Consider the following 16,706-nt stretch of genomic DNA (forward strand, 5'->3'; position numbering starts at 1 on the left):
TGGTTACGTTTAAGTAGTTCTAAGTTCTAGGGGACGGATGACCACAGTTAAGTCCCATAGTGCTCAGAACCATTTAGCTTCATATTAGCGAAGTTGCTAAATTTCAGGCAAAATCTTTTATTAGCAGTAGCTCTATAACTAAACATTTGCGGACCTACGTTTATATGATTTTTTTCCCTTTAGTTTTACTTGTGAAATAACATATGAAAATATTTGCATATCTTCGTGAATCAGCCTTTATAATTATTTTGTGTTTATTAATTCAGGCAAATAATCTACTTCTTTTAATAATTTCCTTTTGGGTTTTATTTATTTTTTTATTGGTAGTGTGTTTGGGTTTTATAGAAATTCTTCCCTGACTGTAAGTATATAATTTTGAATAAAATACCATTACGTAACTGCTGAGTTATTTTTCAGTAATTACGTATATTTTGGAGAAAAAATGTTTTCAAGTGACATGCCAGAATTGTTCTCCATCTCTACTGATTTCTGACGTGCAAATAACAAGTGAAATCCTCGCTTCGGTATTTACATATATCGTATATCACGCATGGCAACAGTTTTGCCGCAGTGGGTACACCGGTTCTCGTCAGATCACGGAAGTTAAGCGCTGTCGGGCTCGGCCAGCATTTGGATGGGTGACCTTCCGGGCCGTTATGCGCTGTTGCCGTTTCTCGGGGTCCACTCAGCCTAGAGATGCCAATTGAGGAGCTAGTCGACCGAATAGTAGCGGCTCTGGTCAAAAAAGAAAACCATCGCAGCGACCGGGAGAGCGGTGTGCTGACCGCATGCCCCTCCTAACCGCATCCTCAGCTGAGGATGTCACGGCCGTCGGATGGTCCCGATGGGCCACTTGTGGCCTGACGACGGAGTGTTGGCTATAAATGGTGCATGCATCGTCTTGAATGGCACAAATGCAGTAATCACAAAGTAACAACTGAGAAGCATTTTCCTCTTCTATTTACAATGTGAATGATTAAGACAAACTCAGCAGTGGCATTACTATAGCAATGTGACTAGAACTAATGTATCATAATTTATTAGTTTCAGACATGGAATTATAATAATGCTACTGCTGAGTTGGTTTTATTATTTTATTTGACTCTTTATTACTTTGCTTATTTTATTATTTTATTTATTATTTCCTGCTCGCTCGCTCTATAACTTATTACATATATCAGGCTAAGCAGTATCTCTAACCTATGCCATTGTAGCTCACCAGTTTAGCCGTCCCTGCAGAAAATGATTTGAACCCATAGTATTTGTCATCAGAGAAGCTGTTCCCCTAGGTAGTGTTATAGGTGTGAAGCCATCCAAAAAGTTCAAAGAAAAGAAGCACGTTTTGTATTATCTCGAAATAAGGGAGAGAGCGTCACAGAAATGATACAGGATTTGGGATGGAATTCATTAAAAGAAAGTTGTTTTTCGTTGCGACGGAATCTTCTCACGAAATTCCAATCACCAACTTTCTCCACTGAATGCGAAAATATTTTGTTCTCACCGACCTACATAGGGCGGCCCGATCACCACAATAAAATAAGGGAAATCAGAGCTCGTACGGAAAGATATAGGTGTTCATTCTTTCCGCTCGCTGTACCAGATTAGAATAATGGAGAATTGTGAAGTTGGTTCGATGAACCCTCTGCCAGGCACTTAAATGTGATTTGCAGGGTATCCATGTAGATGCAGATGTAGATGTCCTCTTTCTTTGATCATAGAATTGATGTGTGGCAGTGTCGTTCGATAGCTCAACATTCTACCATTTCTAATGATCTATAACTGAATAAAATGATTAACACCAGCAAATGGAAAGAAAGTTAGTAAATTATAAATTAAGACTAATGTTGAAGTTACAGAAGAATTTCGGTAATAACATTTAGACCAGTCGAAATTATCGACAAAGAAATGAACAGTAAGGTATCAAGTGTTAGAGTGGTTTTGGTAAACAAACTACCGCTTTGGCAACTAAACCTCCAACGAGCTTGTAAAGTGTATAGGCAATGTCAATTACCATCTTTCACTTACGGTGCAAATGGCTCTGAGGACTATGGAACTTAACTTCTGAGGTCATCATTTCCCTATAACTTAGAACTACTTAAGCCTGACTAACCTAAGAAGATCACACTCATCCATGCCCGAGGCAGGATTCGAACCTGCGACCGTAGCGGTCGCGCGGTTCCAGACTGAAGCGCCTAGAATCTTTCGGCCAAACCGGCCGACAAAGGAGAAATGTTCGCATTTACCTCCCACGGACGGGTCCCTTAAAGCTACCGTCCTGTACGTGCTGAAGTGGCTATTCAAGAAGAGAATTATATTGATATATTTATTTATTTGGTGACTTCCAGAACTCGCGTAAATTTAATTGTGTGGTCCAAATGAAAAAAAAAATTGTTAACTGATTTTAACATCTTAGAATATTACATGAGAATGCAAATATAACAGTATAATAATTAACCTCGGCGTATTTGTTCTTTAAAGGGCATGGACTCAAAAATTTGTTGTGGACCCACACAACACTCGAAGAATGCTCGTCTTCCCATCATATTCAGGCTGTGGTAGTCGGGTCCTGGCTCTCGGCGTCAGCTGAAAAGTAAAATCTCAAATCTAATGTTGCTGCGACTCATTGCTGTGAAAAAAAGTTTGTTAAATATTAAAGCGGGGCTGTAAATGTCTTACGAAACATTAAACCAATGCAAGGAACATGCAATCGTCTCTTCGACGGCTCAATGCCCCTCGAAATGTTCGTGGCACATCACCATTTTTATTGTGGGGCACGAATGTTTCTTACCGTTCGTCCACAGCACTCGCACACTTTGTAAAGTTATTACGATTCATACTTACAAACAATTTCAACATCTCGTCGAGTTTACAAGTTCTTTTGGTTTTCATTTACATTTGTAGTTATTTAGACAAAACATGAAAGCAAACAGTATCTAAAAAAGTTCAACATTGCATACACAGGCAGAGAAATAACAATGAATAAATCTTCTGTTGCTTGGTTTTATTAAAATGATGTAACTATATTGCTGCACCGAGGTCGTATCTTACTTTGACTTTTTGAAGTTCTGATTGTGCTTACAGGCAGTCATATATGGGATAGTCTAATATTTTGAAAATTCCCAGGATTGTGACTATTCGCTCCCCATTTGGGCAAGGCCAGAGGCAAACCCCGGGGAAAACCTAGGCCCGGGCGATAGACTGACACATTTTCATAGTTACTGAACTATTACTTATGCAAGATCTCGATAATACAATAGGATGTATTTGATTTTTGCCATGAACTTGGTGAATGTGAAGTTATGTATGACAAACTGTTCATTCGTTGCGGAGAAAACTGTTCTGCGGCTCGTTGTTGAGGCTGGTTCGTGGCGGTGCTGGTAGGCGCTGGCCGGTATCCGTTGGAGGCGGAGAGGTCTACGACCCGTGCCTGCAGGCGCAGTACCCGTTGGCTCGTCGGTTGTGAACAGCTGATGGAGCGCCTCGCTCCCGTCATCTGTCGGCAGCTGGGCGAGTCGGAGTGAGGTCTGCCCACCCCGTTCGCAGACAAGACTCCGCACAGCAACTCGTCTCCGTCAGTGTACACGGAAAAACTTACATACAACGTAACATTCCCTTCCCGCTACAGACGTCATAGCGATAGTTGGGAAAGGATGGATCACTAATTTGGCAGATAATGTGAAGCTTTCTCCAGTCTTGAAGTGAAAAGCTAGCACGTCGTAGCCGAACTTATGACATGTATTGTATTGACACGCAGTTCACACGTTATATCATTTTCGTGTACGCGTCTCACTTTAGTTTAGTGATTGACACTTTATTCGTCACGTTGCACTCGCAGGTAAATTTTAGCGTCCAGTGACGAGTACGTTAATATTTAGCAACCATCCGTTGCGCCGTTGCGTTCGCTGTATTTCTAAAAGTCTTCACATAGTCGAGTAAATGGTTATTGTTAGTCTAAATGAAAATATAGTCTGTCTCAAAGACATGGGTCTTTTGTTGGTTTTGTGTTAAAGTTTCCACACTTCTGGAGAACACACACACAGTTTATCGTGCACTGTATTGTCGTCTTCCGTGTCTTTTCACTACATAACGTTCAATACGTGCACTTCAGCGTCTACAGTAAGGAGTTTAACTTTTATAGCTTCACATAGTTCGAAGCTAATTGTCTCGCCTATTAAATACAGCACTGACATTTTTAAATTCATGTCAGACTGTTTTTAACTTCACTCAGGGTTCTACAGTTCTTTCCTTTACAAATTACAGTTCAACATTATGTTCTGCGTACACACAAAATGTCTCCAACAGATTTTAGATATTACAAAAACCTTGTTCGTATTTATCATCAATCTTTTTTTTCCGTCTAAGACGTTTACTTAGGCTCAAAGTGCAAGCTCCTATGTATAGAACTGCCTAACGAATTGCAAGAATAATTCTTAGTAATTTCAATCATGGATACTAAATCCGTAATTTCGTGCACACACGACACATGCGGTATCCTTGGTGAAGCGCACCTTACTCTCATGTTCACCTTTAAAATCAGTCGTCACACGTCTCCCATTTCTTTTTCAAAATATATCCCAAGGGCATAATATACAACAATTATATCTACGTACTTATTCAATAACCAGAAATAACACTGTTTCTAAACACTAATGGAAAATTCAAATTAAAATTCACAAGCTGCGACATCGTTGCGAAAAAACAGTGACCCGTATATGAAATAAGTTTCCTTTAATTTACGTCTATGGTCACAAACTTTTTGTTAACAGATTATGGTCATTAAAGAACGAAACCGGTAATCTCTTAACAAAAAGTTTGTGGCCTTAGACATAAATTAAAGGAAACAAATTAAAATTCTTTCAGCATTTTGCGCTGTCATTCACGTTTGAAAAAGTCTTTAGAATATACATAAGCTTATGGCATATATTATATTTTTAAACATTTGAAATGATTTCAACAGGGTTACAATTACCCACATAATGTAACTTGTAATGCAGTTTTTTTTTACCTACAAGTATTAAAATATGCTGTCTTCACATTAGGAAAAAAATACATCACAAGTTTAAACTACTATTTACATATTTAGGTACTGTTCTACTGAACAAATCTCTTTAAATCTTAATACGTGTATAGTCTTTTGATTTACTGCTTCCTTCTTGAACTGCGGGACGGTGTAGTTGGCATGATAAAACATGCTATGAGGCACCACTTCTATATTTTAGGTATATCCCTAGATAATTCCCGGCCTCTCTAAGAACACATTCTCATATTGTATTAGCAACTAAATCACCTATTTTTGTGTGCAAGAGACAAATATTCCGATTCAAACACTTTACTATTTATGAGTTCCCATTTTTTTCGGTGTTCTCATTTGTAAGTTCATTGTGATATTCTTTTGGTTCACATAAGCCTGCGTCTAAATGCATAACCTGTACACTTTCATAATTTAATCGCAAGCTTCTGCAGTACGTGCCGTAATTTTCTTGCGTGCTTGACATTGGCAATACGATTCGCTTACCCATGTTTACAAGATTTAGTTCTCCACACAAGAGGTCGATTATTGCGCCCCTCTGGGGTAGGAATTCTGTACCCAGGATGCAAGCGACCATCAACCCTTTAACTAATAGGAACGAGCTCTTTATGGCTTTATTTCCTACTCGAACTCATCTTGCACCTGGTGCCTTATCACTTGAGACCGTGCGCCGATTGCGTCTGTCACTCGGCAATTTTTCACCGGTAAGACAGGTATACTGTTATTTCGACTTATGTGCTTATACAATTCTAGGCTCAGGACGTCCGCCGACGCACCTGTGTTCACTGTCACTTGGATCGGAACGCCGTATATATCTGCTTGTAATACGGCCTGCACGACATCTCTATCGGTTTGTTGACACTTCCTTGGCACGTTCATTAATTCATCCCCAATGTTAACTTCAGAATTGTACCTCAGCATTTTTAGATTTGCGTCTTGTGTGTGGAATGTGCCCTCACAACACCCTCTCACAGTCAACAAAGAGAGGGGATTGTGGCTGGTTTTAGCTTGACTCGGCGGTTACAGTGGGTTGACAGTTGTCGGTCACCTCCACTATCCTCTGGTTATTGATTTTCATTGTTATTATGATTGTTCGGTCGGCTGTTTTGCCTCCCCTGTGGTGTAGTTTGATGAGCCGTATTATTTTGATATTGTTGCCGGTTGCTGTAACCAGTTGTCTTATTCGGAGGTTGGTTGGAAGTCTGTGCCCATTGTGGCGCCGTATTTCGTTGCCACTGCGCTGATTGTTCATTGTACTCTCGCCCTTGTTTACGGTTACTCCGCCACTGCAGCTTACCGTTACCATTGTATCCGTGGTTCATGTGCCCATCACGACGCTTTTCCTACATTGATTCGTATACCCTTTACCATTATTCGGCCCCATTTCGGTTGCCTACATTCGTTACGGTTACCATTCCCATTAGGTGTTTGGTTTATACCGTTACAGTTGTTTTCAGCTTTTTGCATACTACAACCTGCATGATTAAATTTACCTTTGTTTTTCATGTCTTCGATAAGCAAATCTACAGAGTCAACAACCTCCATAAACTGTTCAAGGTCATATTCCTGTACATTAGTAAAGGACATTTTTATGCCACTAGGTACTTTCATTTTAGTTAGCCTTATTATGTTTGTCAGACCTTTGATTGTGGCACCATACACAATCATTAACCCGGCTCCAGGGAGGTAGGGTGCCCTTCCCTATTCCTCCACTGGGGTAATTCCTGTCTGGCGCGTCCACGTCGCGGGGGTGAGCATCCTACACTTCAGTAGGCCGGAGTGCTAGGATGGTTGAGTTCAGGCAGGGACCCAATCCCGTGGGTTATAACATGGAACCCATGCCCAGTGTTACGAGTGAAGACCTTAATGGCAGCGACGGCGGACAAGGAAGACTTCGGAACGGCGTAGCTGGGAGATGAGGCAACCCTCGTTTCTGGGGATTAAATGAGAAGGCAACCACTGCCTTTGGGTGGAGGAGAAACTCCAGAGGCCCCAACAGAAAATCATTTGTTGCGTTAGGCCTAGCAAGCCAGTAGGAAAGTCTTCATACACTGCTTTGAAAACACAGACGAGCCCCGGAACGAACCACTCAGGATTTGACCCCACTGTTTCTTCAAGTACTGGTGCAAATGATGAGAGACCTGATGATATTCATCATTACAAGAAGATGAAACCAACTGGACTAAACAATAACCTAATTATTGGCACCCTTAATATATTAACCCTCAATTGAAAAATGGAAGACATGACAGATGTACTAACAGAGAGGAAGTTAATATATTGGGATTAAGCGAAACAAAGTGGAAGGGAAAAGTTTAGACGTAGTTTTATTTTAAAACCATTTTATTTGCCAACATCGTAATGTTAACACACTTACAGGATTACTAGTTTAGGCGGTATGTATTCCCGTCCTCAGATCCTTAAAATCTGGCAGTGGTAGTTACATGATACAATGATTACAACACTCAGTGCATAAAAAAGTCATCTCATTAAAATAGCATGCCCGGTGTTCTGTCATAAAGTGTACTTCTTGGTAGAACACCTGGCATGTCATTGTAATGGGTCTACTTTTTTATGTACGTTGTGTAGTCCACACGGGAAAACTGTAAGCATTGCATAATGCAAGACACAAAGGAATTACAGACACTGTAATTCCTTTTTGTCTTCATTTGATGGCTGCTGGATCAAAAGTGGTGCCTCTTCTTTCACACATTTCCGAAAGAACAGGCACCACGTACATGCTGTATGATGTGTAATCCACTATTTGTGTTAGCGTAATGATCTCGGCATATAAATAAACGTTTCTTTGAAAGTTTTGTCTAAACCATTGAATCATTGGAAACAAAGAAGTACATGTTTCTGATTTCCTGATGACTACCGTCGGGTACGGCTACAGACCAACAGCACATTAAGTGAACGAAAACTAGCAGGCCGGGGTGGCCGAGTGGTTCTAGGCGCTACAGTCTGGAACCTCGAGACCACTACGGTAGCAGGTTTGAATCGTGCCTGGGGCATGGATGTGTGTGATGTCCTTAGGCTAGTTAGGTTAAAGTAGTTCTAAGTTCTAGGCGACTGACGACCTCAGACGTTAAGTCCCATAGTGCACAGAGCCATTAGATCCATTTTTCCTTAATCTTTATTGTATACGATTGGACCAGAACTTTTGTATAAATGCGTACTCAAATTGCTGCTTGATATGTCATGTCTCGGATGAGTCCGTTCCCCAGAGGTCTGCGTCACCTTGTATTAGTGATAAAATGAATTGAATTCTTTGCCTTGCCGTTCATTCCCGTGGAAAAGTATTACTCAAACTTTTAATGAATGCCACGAGGTGTACGGCATGCTTTTCGTTGTTGAACTGTTGAAACTGCCTAAGTTTAATCAATTATCCTCTTCATGATGCGGTAAATTACCACTGTCCACTTCCATCCTTATATACGGCGGTGAACAGTAAGGCATTCCGCACTGAATTGCTGTTGTCAACCGGTGGTGCATGCACGTAAGTGCTCTGCACATTGTTTATGCTATTGCTTGTTTCCAAACCAGGAATCCGACTGACTACCAGTCTTCGACTGTCAGCTTGATATTTAGAACAAAATTTTCAGGACTCTTGCACTTTAAACCTTACCTTTGTGTTATACAGGTTTTACTGTTTCAGTTCCTTTCGTTTCCTTTCTCAAGAATCTCCTCGTTCTTTCGTCTCAGAGTGTTGGATGTTGTGCATGAAAAAATCTTTTACGTGGATATTAATATCACACAATCGTTATGTAAGTACATAAACCACATACATACGCATATACAAATTTTGATGCCCAACGTTGGGCGCCAAATGAAGTGGACATTCAAGACAAGTAGTATATTCATTCATTTATTTATTTTATTTATTTGGTGACTTTAAAAACACTCGTAAACTTAATTGTTAACTAATTTTTTCTTCCTAGAATATTACATGAGGATGAAAATATAACAGTATAATAATTAAACTCGGCGTATTTGCTCTTTAAAGAGTATGGACTCAAAAAGTTATTGTGGACCCACACAACACTCGAAGAATACTCCTTTTACCATCATATTCAGAATGTGGTAATCGAATCCTGGCTCTCGTCGTCAGCTGAAAAGTGAAATCTAAAAACTAATGTTGCTCTTCGCTGCGACTCATTGCTGGGAAAAAATGTTTGTTAAATGTTAAAGCGGGCGATCTCTGCGCTTTCGCTATGATATAGCTTGATAGATCGCCGCGTTATCGCGTCCGTAGAAGCAGCGGCCGCTATTATTGTGGAGCTGTAAACGTCTTAAAAAACATTAAACAAATCCAAGGAACATGAGAGAGGGCTCACTGTACACTGAAATAACTCAAATAGAAACTGTAATGTACTAGGTTAACAAGGTTAACAGCATAAAGGAAGGAAGAGGAAGAGAAGAACAATCTAGGAGCGTTCTTCTCCTTTATTAACATCATTGAGGTTACTACATTTAGTTTACTCCTTGATACTAAGATAAAATTTAATATTTACAATAAAATGTGGGTATTTTCCGCCGCCTATGCGGACGGTGAAACACATAATGTTCGTGTACATTTCTCGTTCCAAGTTTTTTTAGTTTTGGATGTCTTTACGACGCAATCGTCGTCTGGACGGCACAGTGCCCAGAAACTACTTTAGTGTTGTGTTTGTGCTGACGATTCGAATTGTCCTCTACTTCTGCTACTTAAACATCCGCACCATATTCTTTGCTTTGTAACTGGCAGACGGATGAAATGGCTTACCATTGCGCAGGATTTTGGTGTAGTGTGGTTTGAGTTTGTTTGTGTAACCGTAACTATCATATTAAACTCAAGTGACATCAACAGAGTAGCTTGGCAGTTAATATCGAAATAACAGTATTCTGCCAAAAACTAATTCTTACTTAAAATGAACAATGTACAAATAATATTCACAGCAAATGCAAATTCTCAGATACTAATCTTCTTCAGCCACAGTGGCATGCAAGAGGGCATCAGTCATGAAAAATGAGCAGAAATCACAATATTCACAATAGCAGCCTGTTACAACTTTATGCGCAACCAAAGTAGTAGTGTGCTAACTGAAGAAATGCCGCTAGAAGAGCTGCACTTCACTATCATGAGCCTCTGCTTGAATACAAAAAGTAAATCGCTGTTTTATACCCTCACAGCCACGGCATAGAGTAAAGATTTGACAACCTGCAACGGTTACGACTCTGCCCAATCAGTAAACGTGTGTCATGGAACAACAACACTGAGTGCTCTGGGCAACACACCAATAACTTATCTTCGGTGTCCCTCGTCTCAGGACATGGCTGCCATTTTCTTCTGGATGTTGTCAAAAGAAGCCGTCCACCCTCCAACGGGACGATGTCCTTGTTGAGATTCAACCCGCTCTGTGAGTCCCCAATCGCCTTCTAGCCACGTGGCACTGCTCATATCAGACTGTAGCGATTTCCGTCCAACTTGCTGGCCTCCAACATTCTGGACCTTGCAGCAGCATGCTGCCAGTGGATGAATGGACAGGCACTAACGTCAGAGCTAACACATAGCAAGAGCTATCACGAAGGTCGCGCCACCAGACGCACCAGAATTTCGGCATCAGCGGCAGAAAATCCAATTATGCCAAATACTTTGCATAATAAAAACTAAAAAGATGTTTCACGACGTTAGATTTGCAAAACTGTCTGAAAGCAGTTACCGTGAATTGGGCACCATTGACCAGTACTGTAGTTTGGGGGGAGTCCTTCGATGGCGAAAATTTGGACTTACGTGTTTATTGTGGCTTCAGTTAAGGTGGATGCCGTGCCTACCAGGACTAGGTAACCACTACTAGCAGCCGCGTAGAGTCAAGAAATGCTCTCACAAAGTCTAAATGAACACTATCCCTGCAATGGCATAGGATGGGAAACGCAGTGAAAATTCGGGTACTATTGCCTACTGACACTCGCAAGTTCGATAGCTGTATACAGTGCTTCCTCGTCCTTCCTGAAAGCCTGGCCAGTAACCGTGTCGTCTCGCTAGTGCTTTCATTGGTCACATTCCCCTTGCACGTGAAGAAGTCGTTGCAACTGTGGCCAGAAGGTGGTCACGATGACGAGACGATGTGTATCTGCCTCAGGATATCTTATGAAGGCACCGTCGATAACCAGCAGATAGTGGTAGATGCGGGCAAGGACTGAAATTAGTTACTTTTGTGTTTTTTCGAAACGTATATGGAGTACCCATGGAGCACATAACATATCGCCTGTTGTAAGACACAGAAAGTCGACAGTTCTCCGTCTATATAGAAACAGCTCTGTTCCAAAGGGAAGGTGACATAGAAAGCCTGTAATTTTATGTTGCACTGTTGGTTCGTAGTTATTTAATTATTACTCCAGCATAGACAAATTGTTCAACCTTGGAGGCTTTTTGTTATACATTATGGAAGACAGGAACATGACCAGAATAAAACCAGTTGTGGTTTATGAGTAGTGATTAAATGGAAAATTGGAAATATGTGGTTAGGTCTTATGGGACCAAACTTCCGAGGTCATCGGTCCCTTAGCTTACACACTACTTAATCTAACTTAAACTAACTTACATTATGGACAACACACACAGCCATGCCCGTGGGAGGAGTCGTACCTCCGACGGGCTGGAGCCGCACGGACTGACAGGGCGCCCTTGACCGCGTGGCTATCCCGCGCGGCAAACATCTTAGCCTCAAATACAAATACATTGAAATTTTACATTGCAACAGGTCTACTAAAGCCATTGCTTACTCTTTGCTTGTGTGGCTTCTTTTGGAGTATTATTGTGCTTTATTGGACACCAGTCGAATAAGACTGCATTCATAGTTCCAAGAATGGCAGGTCGGTTTGTAACCAAATGAGAGGAGAGAGCGAGACGAATACGACATACGAATTGGGTTGGCAGTCATCAAAACAAAGGTGTTTCCCATTGCAGCGGGTCTTCTCATGAAATTTTAATCATAAACTTTCTCCTCAGACTGAAAAATAATATCATTTTAATAAAATTAAAGAAATTAAAGCACTTGTAGCTTCAGTGTTCATTTCTCCCGTGCCCTGTTTCGTTGTGGGAAGGCTGAGACATAGTTTAAAGGTGATTTAGTGAACCTTCTGCCACTTAATTGACTTAACTACAGAGTAATCATGTAGCTGAAATAGTAGTAGTATTAGTAGTAGTACAATCGTCAATAGATCGTTTTCTATTTGTGATAAAATCTTCTATGCAGATGTCGGTTTCTTTCCATGTAAGCTATGTAGTTCAGGATTGTCATCGATCCCACGTGCTATCACTGCACTAGTGTGGTATGAAGACGTATCCGTGGTCAGAAACATTATATGTGATGCTAAAAACGGTTTACGACATTGAAACGAGGGCAGCATGTACTTTTAACTGTGTGAAGACACATTTACAGGCTTATGTTGTGACTGCATAATACTGACTGCTTGTAGGAGGCATTTCGAATAATAACTCACTTTCCTCAAAAAAGCATGAAGCTCCAGTACATTTTGGGAACATGGTAAGCAATCAGTAGTCGATATGTTGAGATCAGTTAATTGAAAGCCCTCTCTGTTTATTAAATTCTAGACGTACTCAACATACTCACACCATTATGGACGCTATAGAGGCAGCATGGTTCAATATTTCTGCAGCGGATTTCCTACGACTTGCTGAGGCCATTCACGTCGAGTTGCCGCAGTATGCCAGGAGAAAGAAGGTCCGTCATTATGCTACGACGTACCCCACAACTTTTGTCACCTCAGTGTAGATACCACAAGACAATATTTGCAAGAGTTGAGGTGAATGTTGATAGCTGCAATGTTTGTGACTTTTCATGCTGCGGTAATTGCAAATATAGGTCACTGAGGTCAATCTTCAAAAATATTCTCTTCGTCAAACATTATGAAGAATTCTTCTCGACGTTATAGGAGTAGGTTTCTATTTGAGACTGATAATTAACTGTTGATTTATGGTCTCCGTAAAGTCAGAGGGAGCCATTGGGTTTCTTCAGTGTTAAGATGTTTTGAATAGCTCAATCATACCACCATCTATATCTCCCTCAGGCACCACGGACGTTAAAGATGTAAATAATAAAACTCTGCTCCAGTTCAGTTAGTCTACGCATACCATAACGTGTTCGAAAATTTTTTCTCACTATCAACTGCGAATATTTGCACTGGTGATGTTTGGTTGTGTCTTGTTCTGCTTTTCTTTTCCAGAAATTGTCCTGTGTTTCTATTGCAGTCGGAAACCGTAGAAAATGAATTGTGTGATTTCTTGTATACACCAATGCTAGGAAAGTATATCTGCTGTCTCTTTGCTTACAGATACTGTGCCAACTTCATTGGCGAGGTAAACCATAACTCACTTTGTTTCTGTAGAATCAAAGTATGGTGCAAAGACATTACGACAGCTGGACTTCCTAAAGTGTTTCAAAACAGTCAGAGGCTTTCCCGTTTTTCGTGCATTATGTTATTTGCATTAAGCCGCTTACTTGTAACTACTATCCTGACACCACTGATAATCCAAATGTCGGTTACTAAGTCAGGGCAAAGGGAGCAGAGCAGAACACATGCAAAATTCTCATTAAATGTAAGTATCAGTACTTCCAATTGAAAATAGGAATAAATTCTCTAAACATGTTGCTCTATGCAGGTAAAAAGCTAATCATGAATGCCACAGTTGCAGGCTTTTAAAAGCACATCTTTTATAAAGAATGAAATTAAAGTATGAGTCATATTCCCTGTTGTCATACACATGTGCCGTCATCATATCTCTTTCTTTTCTTAGCGCGTTCCATATGTGCTTTTTAACGCCGATTGTGCAGCAAAAATCCTCATAATTTACCAGTCCACCTTATTTACAAAATCCTTGCATAAAATCACATCCTAATGGCTGTAGTTCCCTTTCTTTCCCGTTTTGCCACATTTCATGATTCACTATCATGCTAAGCTACGCTCCAAGCAGTCATTCACGGAAGTTTCTTACACGAATTAAGAAACATGTTTGGTAATAATGGGCTTCCTTTGGCCAGGAATGCGATGCCTAACCTTGATAATCCTTTCTTATGTTCTCCTTGCTATGTGTATAACATATTTTCCCCTTGAAAAGAAACAGAATTTCTTCGACTACAGTGTAGCCACCAATATATTTGTCACGCCAAACGTAGATTTGTGGTATAAAAGCTTATTATAAGAAGCAGATTTAACCACAAATTTATGTTTACGAACAAAAATTCGATCTTTGCACCAATATTAAAATAAATTTCAAAATACAAACGTTTTCGAGCACATAACTCACATGGCAATATTGCCACAAATAATTTTCCTATAACATAGAAAAAAGTACGTACACGGCTAGCATAATGGCATTACTGATAAAACTTACACGTTCAGATATACAGCCTATTCCCGAAGCAGGATTATTGTATCGCACTCTGCAAATAGAATTACCCTGAAATTATGTATTTTCAGCTCTTAGTTATATATACTACTTTTGGAAATTCATACAGCTTGTTATTGGCACTACCTAAATGAATTACATGTTTGTCGATGAACTCGATCTTCATGCTCAAGTACAAAAGGCTGGTTCTATAACATTACAAAATTAACTTGGGCACCGTGCAGATCTAAATTACAGTTAAGTCATATTTGTCGACGAGTATAGTTTGGTCTTAGCAACAAAGTAAACGTTATTCCCACTTCTAAATTTATCACACAAACGTATCCTAGATCAGCTGAAACCTATATCAAACGAAACGTTACAGTGAACATATATACAAGGATGTTATTATCATGTTGCAGGTCGAAACTTTGGTCTTGTTCTGCTGATAGTGCCAAATCAGGCTGACTCGCTGTGGAAGTACGTGTGCCACGGTCAGACAGATTTTTTGGACAGAGACATCACTCCACAGCGCCAATAGGATGTGTTCAGATTCTAGACAAGGTAGCATTTGTGACAGAAGTTCATAGAAAGGAAATTTAAATCCTAGAGCAGTCGTGCCGCTTTTTGTAACACATGGCACTGTATTTGGCAATTATTCCACAATATGGTGACATACAGGGTAATTTTCTACTTTCTGCTGTAAAATTTCGACGTGTGGAGCGAAATATCATGTAGTTACCACTATGTAATAGTAGAAATTGATGAATATTTGTACCATAAAATAAAGATAATACCTAGGCATAGAGTCGCTATGATGTTTAATGGACGTTTGAAGTGGACAGTACCAGGGTAAAGAGCCTCATTTCTGACCATTTTCATGTTTATGACTACTGTTCAGAATGTCATTTCACTGAGGGGCCGTGTAGTTTTCACTGAGTGACAGCATTATTTAGTATTATCAGTGAAACATCACCAACGTTTTGTGATGTGTCAAGATAATGTTTGGTTTGATGTCCGTATTGGAAAAATTTATAGTATTTGACAAATTTAGACATGGAAATAGCATTCTTTACTTTGGTACAAAGATCAAACTATTTTTGTCAATAGTGATTTAAACTGTAAGTTAAATCTTCAGAAGTGCCCGTGTGTATTTTGTAATGTCATAGAACCAGGTTTCATGCATTCTGTTGCTTTAGGTCTGGCTCAATGATTAAATATATTTTGTTTCAGTAATACCAATGAATGAGCCTTGTTGGGTTGGGTTGTTTGAGGGAAGACACCAGACACCGTGATCATCGGTCTCATCGGATTAGGCAAGGATGGGAAAGGAAGTCGGCCGTGCCCTTTCTAATGAACCGTCCCAGCACTTGCCTGGAGCGGTTTAGGGAAATCGAGGAAAATCTAAATCAGGATGGCCAGACGCGGGACTGAACCGCCATCTTCCTGAATGCGAGAACAGTGTGCTAACCAGTACACCACCTCGAAATGAGCCTTGTGTTTTTTTGATAAGTAAGGCAGATAACGTAGTATTAGAAACATTTTATTTGAGGGTACATTTTGCTTGCAAAATGTGATGCAATCATCTGTTTACCTTACCCAGTAAGTTTTATTAGTAGTGTCAACATATTAGCTATGCGTATGATTTCTTGATCTTATAAGATACTGAAGTATGATGGTAACACAATGTGCGTTTTTTGCTCAAAATCTTACATATTTCCAAAATTATTCAAATTCATTGCAAAGATCGAATTTTCCTGAGTGAGCAAGGATTTGGAGCACAAAGACTATCGCACATTCATCTGTTTGTTTGGAATCTAGATCCACCGTTGTCTTTCTTTATTTTAACATCTCGTATTCACAGCATGTGCTTAACACGATAAGATGTAATTAATTTGTTACAATGCAATAAAAGTCTCATCAGACTGGCTTCTTCACCTCCAGAAGTGGTGACTAGTTATTTCGTCTGTATTTGCCTATGTTGTGTGTTTACATATCATATTTTGGAGCATTAAAATTAGATTTTGGTATTCGTTCCTAGCTTAACTTCCTTTTAGGGCGTGCTGAAAAGTAATATCGGTTGAGGTATTACATGTCATGCATATTTCTCATTCGACTTTCCCACTTAACTGACACATTTGCAACCCTCTGCAATGTAACAGTGTTGGGGCGTGAGTGTTTCAAACTACAGATAACTTACCTCCAATTTAGTTACGTAGAAGAGTCAGACTGTATCAACGTCAGTTATGTGCGACGGTGGGTTGTTTGTACTCTTAATGAAGGAAA

Source organism: Schistocerca gregaria, chromosome 1 (genome assembly GCF_023897955.1).
Source record: "Schistocerca gregaria isolate iqSchGreg1 chromosome 1, iqSchGreg1.2, whole genome shotgun sequence".
Classification (NCBI taxonomy): domain Eukaryota; kingdom Metazoa; phylum Arthropoda; class Insecta; order Orthoptera; family Acrididae; genus Schistocerca; species Schistocerca gregaria.